This window comes from Sceloporus occidentalis, unplaced genomic scaffold, assembly GCF_023333645.1.
Source record: "Sceloporus occidentalis isolate IW3139 unplaced genomic scaffold, rSceOcc1.0.p SCAF_22, whole genome shotgun sequence".
Taxonomy (NCBI): Eukaryota; Metazoa; Chordata; class Lepidosauria; order Squamata; family Phrynosomatidae; genus Sceloporus; species Sceloporus occidentalis.
Genome location: NW_028317002.1, coordinates 15,169,526 through 15,175,533, shown reverse-complemented (window position 1 = coordinate 15,175,533; position 6,008 = coordinate 15,169,526). Strand labels below are relative to the sequence as shown.

Sequence of the window (6,008 nt, the reverse complement as noted above, 5' to 3'; positions counted from 1 at the left end):
CTTACAATGGGTATTGGGGTTTCATTTGCAAAGGTGGAAATCCAGCAGAGCAATCAAAAGCACTACTGGAAGGCCTCCCCGTCAGGGAATCGAGCCCCGGTCTCCCGCGTGACAGGCGGGGATACTCACCACTATACTAACAAGGACTAGCTGTGGGTGCACCTGCTCCCGAAAGCCCTAAAACCTGTATCAGTGACTTTCGTTAGACAGATTTAAAGAGTGTCTGGTGCAAGGTTTGTACACTGCAAAAGCTCACGCACCTTTTAAGACTGTACTGAAAGGAGAGAATAGATGTGACTGGCTTGTACCGGGATGGAACTCGCGACCTTGCCATTATTATTTCCCGTACAATTGCCCAAAAATTTGTATTGTCATCATCAAGAAAGGAATCGAACCCCGGTCTCCCGCGTGACAGGCGGGGATACTCACCACTATACTAACTGTGGGTGCAATTGCTCCTGAAAGCCCTAAAAGCTGTATCAGTGACTTTCGTTAGATTTAAAGAGTGTGTGGTGCAAGGTTTGTACACTGCAAAAGCTCACGCACCTTTTAAGACTGTACTGAAAGGAGAGAATAGAAGCGACTGGCTTGTACCGGGATGGAACTCGCGACCTTGCCATTATTATTTCCAGTACAATTGCTTGGAAATTTGGATTGTCATCAAAAGGGAATCAACTAAAGGACTTACCTTGCCACTACGTTTTGTATCAACATCCTTCCGCTGGAAAGCGCAGACTAACTGCAAGCACGTGCTCCAAACAGCCCTAAATCATCATCAAAAGGGAATCAACTAAAGGACTTACCTTGCCACTACGTTTTGTACCAACTTCGCACCTTTTAAGACTATACTGAAAGGAGAGAATAGAAGTGACTGGCTTGTACCGGGATGGAACTCGCGACCTTGCCATTATTATTTCCCGTACAAGTGCCCAAAAATTTGTATTGTCATCATCAAAAAAGCTACTAATGGACAAGCTGTATCGTTAAAAAGGTAAAGGGTCTCTACCCCCGGGCTTGCCCCAGCTTGTGAAAAAGAGAACGAGTGCTAGTCAGAGACACCTTACCATATCTCCCGCCATAGGCAATCAGGCTTGCGAGACGTATTTAATACTATCCATGCGCAACAGATTCAGAGGTGGACCGCGCAGAGTAAGAAGTTTACTCTATACTAAGGAGGACTAACTGCAAGCACGTGCTCCAAAAAGCCCTAAATCCTGTATCAGTAGCTTACCTTAGCCAGATGCAACGTGCGTACAGGACAAGGTTTGCACGTTGCAACAGCTCATGTTAAGACTGTGCTGAAAAGAGAGAAAAGAACCAACAGGACCATACGGGGATTGAACCTGCGACCTTGGCATTATTATTTCCAGTACAATTGCTTGAAAATTTGCATTGTCATCAAAAGGGAATCAACTAAAGGACTTACCTCGCCACTACGTTTTGTACCAACTTTCTTCCGCTGGAAAGCGCAGACTAACTGCAAGCACGTGCTCCAAAAAGCCCTAAATCCTGTATCAGTAGCTTTCCTTAGCCAGATGCAATGTGCGTATGGGACAAGGTTTGCAAGTTGCAACAGCTCATGTTAAGACTGTGCTGAAAAGAGAGAAAAGAAGCAACAGGACCATACGGGGATTGAACCTGCGACCTTGGCATTATTATTTCCAGTACAATTGCTTGAAAATTTGGATTGTCATCAAAAGGGAATCAACTAAAGGACTTACCTCGCCACTACGTTTTGTACCAACTTCCTTCCGCTGGAAAGCGCAGAGTAATTATTTTACTCTTACAATCGGTATTTGGGTTTCATTTGCAAAGGTGGAACTCCAGCAGAGCAATCAAAAGCGCTAAAAGAAAGCCTCCCCGTCGGGGAATCGAACCCCGGTCTCCCGCGTGACAGGAAGGGATACTCACCACTATACTAACGAGGACTAGCTGTGGGTGCACTTGCTCCTGAAAGCCCTAAAAGCTGTATCAGTGACTTTCGTTAGATTTAAAGAGTGTGTGGTGCAAGGTTTGTACACTGCAAAAGCTCACGCACCTTTTAAGACTGTACTGAAAGGAGAGAATAGAAGCGACTGGCTTGTACCAGGATGGAACTCGCGACCTTGCCATTATTATTTCCAGTACAATTGCTTGAAAATTTGGATTGTCATCAAAAGGGAATCAACTAAAGGACTTACCTCGCCACTACGTTTTGTACCAACTTCCTTCCGCTGGAAAGCGCAGACTAACTGCAAGCACGTGCTCCAAAAAGCCCTAAATCCTGTATCAGTAGCTTTCCTTAGCCAGATGCAACGTGCGTATGGGACAAGGTTTGCAAGTTGCAACAGCTCATGTTAAGACTGTGCTGAAAAGAGAGAAAAGAAGCAACAGGACCATACGGGGATTGAACCTGCGACCTTGGCATTATTATTTCCAGTACAATTGCTTGAAAATTTGGATTGTCATCAAAAGGGAATCAACTAAAGGACTTACCTCGCCACTACGTTTTGTACCAACTTACTTCCGCTGGAAAGCGCAGAGTAATTATTTTACTCTTACAATCGGTGTTGGGGTTTCATTTGCAAAGGTGGAACTCCAGCAGAGCAATCAAAAGCGCTAAAAGAAAGCCTCCGCGTCGGGGAATCGAGCCCCTGTCTCCCGCGTGACAGGCGAGGATACTCACCACTATACTAACGAGGACTAGCGGTGGGTGTCATGGCTCCTGAAAGCCCTAAAAGCTGTATCAGTGACTTTCGTTAGATTTAAAGAGTGTGTGGTGCAAGGTTTGTACACTGCAAAAGCTCACGCATGGAACTCGCGACCTTGCCATTATTATTTCCAGTACAATTGCTTGAAAATTTGGATTGTCATCAAAAGGGAATCAACTAAAGGACTTACCTCGCCACTACGTTTTGTACCAACTTCGCACCTTTTAAGACTGTACTGAAAGGAGAGAATAGAAGTGACTGGCTTGTACCGGGATGGAACTCGCGACCTTGCCATTATTATTTCCCGTACAATTGCCTAAAAATTTGTATTGTCATCATCAAAAAAGCTACTAATGGACAAGCTGTATCGTTAAAAAGGTAAAGAGTCTCTACCCCCGGGCTTGGCCCAGCTTGTGAAAAAGAGGACGAGTGCTAGTCAGAGAGACCTTACCATATCTCCCGCCATAGGCAATCAGGCTTGCGAGACGTATTTATTACTATCCATCCGCAACAGATTCAGAGGTGGACCGCGCAGAGTAAGAAGTTTACTCTATACTAAGGAGGACTAAGTGCAAGCACGTGCTCCAAAAAGCCCTAAATCCTGTTGCAGTAGCTTTCCTTAGTCAGATGCAACGTGCGTACGGGACAAGGTTTGCACGTTGCAACAGCTCATGTTAAGACTGTGCTGAAAAGAGAGAAAAGAACCAACAGGACCATACGGGGATTGAACCTGAGACCTTGGCATTATTATTTCCAGTACAATTGCTTGGAAATTTGGATTGTCATCAAAAGGGAATCAACTAAAGGACTTACCTTGCCACTACGTTTTGTACCAACTTCCTTCCGCTGGAAAGCGCAGACTAACTGCAAGCACGTGCTCCAAAAAGCCCTAAATCCTGTTGCAGTAACTTTCCTTAGCCAGATGCAACGTGAGTACGGGACAAGGTTTGCACGTTGCAACAGCTCATGTTAAGACTGTGCTGAAAAGAGAGAAAAGAAGCAACAGGACCATACGGGGATTGAACCTGCGACCTTGGCATTATTATTTCCAGTACAATTGCTTAGAAATTTGGATTGTCATCAAAAGGGAATCAACTAAAGGACTTACCTCGCCACTACGTTTTGTACCAACTTCCTTCCGCTGGAAAGCGCAGAGTAAGGATTTTACTCTTACAATCGGTATTAGGGTTTCATTTGCAAAGCTGGAAATCCAGCAGAGCAATCAAAAGCACTAATGGAAGGCCTCCCCGTCAGGGAATCGAACCCCGGTCTCCCGCGTGACAGGCGGGGATACTCACCACTATACTAACGAGGACTAGCTGTGGGTGCGGCTGCTCCCGAAAGCCCTAAAACCTGTATCAGTGACTTTCGTTAGACAGATTTAAAGAGTGTCTGGTGCAAGGTTTGTACACTGCAAAAGCTCACGCACATTTTAAGACTGTATTGAAAGGAGAGAATAGAAGTGACTGGCTTGTACCGGGATGGAACTCGCGACCTTGCCATTATTATTTCCCGTACAATTGCCCAAAAATTTGTATTGTCATCATCAAAAAAGCTACTAATGGACAAGCTGTATCGTTAAAAAGGTAAAGGGTCTCTACCCCCGGGCTTGCCCCAGCTTGTGAAAAAGAGAACGAGTGCTAGTCAGAGATCTTACCATATCTCCCGCCATAGGCAATCAGGCTTGCGAGACGTATTTAATACTATCCATGCGCAACAGATTCAGAGGTGGACCGCGCAGAGTAAGAAGTTTACTCTATACTAAGGAGGACTAACTGCAAGCACGTGCTCCAAAAAGCCCTAAATCCTGTATCAGTAGCTTACCTTAGCCAGATGCAACGTGCGTACAGGACAAGGTTTGCAAGTTGCAACAGCTCATGTTAAGACTGTGCTGAAAAGAGAGAAAAGAACCAACAGGACCATACGGGGATTGAACCTGCGACCTTGGCATTATTATTTCCAGTACAATTGCTTGAAAATTTGCATTGTCATCAAAAGGGAATCAACTAAAGGACTTACCTCGCCACTACGTTTTGTACCAACTTCCTTCCGCTGGAAAGCGCAGACTAACTGCAAGCACGTGCTCCAAAAAGCCCTAAATCCTGTATCAGTAGCTTTCCTTAGCCAGATGCAATGTGCGTATGGGACAAGGTTTGCAAGTTGCAACAGCTCATGTTAAGACTGTGCTGAAAAGAGAGAAAAGAAGCAACAGGACCATACGGGGATTGAACCTGCGACCTTGGCATTATTATTTCCAGTACAATTGCTTGAAAATTTGGATTGTCATCAAAAGGGAATCAACTAAAGGACTTACCTCGCCACTACGTTTTGTACCAACTTCCTTCCGCTGGAAAGCGCAGAGTAATTATTTTACTCTTACAATCGGTATTTGGGTTTCATTTGCAAAGGTGGAACTCCAGCAGAGCAATCAAAAGCGCTAAAAGAAAGCCTCCCCGTCGGGGAATCGAACCCCGGTCTCCCGCGTGACAGGAAGGGATACTCACCACTATACTAACGAGGACTAGCTGTGGGTGCACTTGCTCCTGAAAGCCCTAAAAGCTGTATCAGTGACTTTCGTTAGATTTAAAGAGTGTGTGGTGCAAGGTTTGTACACTGCAAAAGCTCACGCACCTTTTAAGACTGTACTGAAAGGAGAGAATAGAAGCGACTGGCTTGTACCAGGATGGAACTCGCGACCTTGCCATTATTATTTCCAGTACAATTGCTTGAAAATTTGGATTGTCATCAAAAGGGAATCAACTAAAGGACTTACCTCGCCACTACGTTTTGTACCAACTTTGCACCTTTTAAGACTGTACTGAAAGGAGAGAATAGAAGTGACTGGCTTGTACCGGGATGGAACTCGCGACCTTGCCATTATTATTTCCCGTACAATTGCCCAAAAATTTGTATTGTCACCATCAAAAAAGCTACTAATGGACAAGCTGTATCGTTAAAAAGGTAAAGGGTCTCTACCCCCGGGCTTGCCCCAGCTTGTGAAAAAGAGGACGAGTGCTAGTTAGAGATCTTACCATATCTCCCGGCATAGGCAATCAGGCTTGCGAGACGTATTTAATGCTATCCATCCGCAACAGATTCAGAGGTGGACAGCGCAGAGTAAGAAGTTTACTCTATACTAAGGAGGACTAACTGCAAGCACGTGCTCCAAAAAGCCCTAAATCCTGTATCAGTAGCTTTCCTTAGCCAGATGCAACGTGCGTACGGGACAAGGTTTGCACGTTGCAACAGCTCATGTTAAGACTGTGGTGAAAAGAGAGAAAAGAAGCAACAGGACCATACGGGGATTGAACCTGCGAC

The 6,008-nt window shown here is 45.1% G+C and overlaps 1 non-coding gene across 1 annotated transcript; it reads right to left on the bottom strand.

Moving 5' to 3' along the window:
• Positions 1–3,933: 3,933 nt before the first annotated feature.
• TRNAD-GUC (transfer RNA aspartic acid (anticodon GUC)) lies at positions 3,934–4,005 on the bottom strand. Its single transcript has one exon. It is a non-coding gene; the product is annotated as a tRNA-Asp (tRNA).
• Between the last annotated feature and the right edge of the window lie 2,003 nt (positions 4,006–6,008).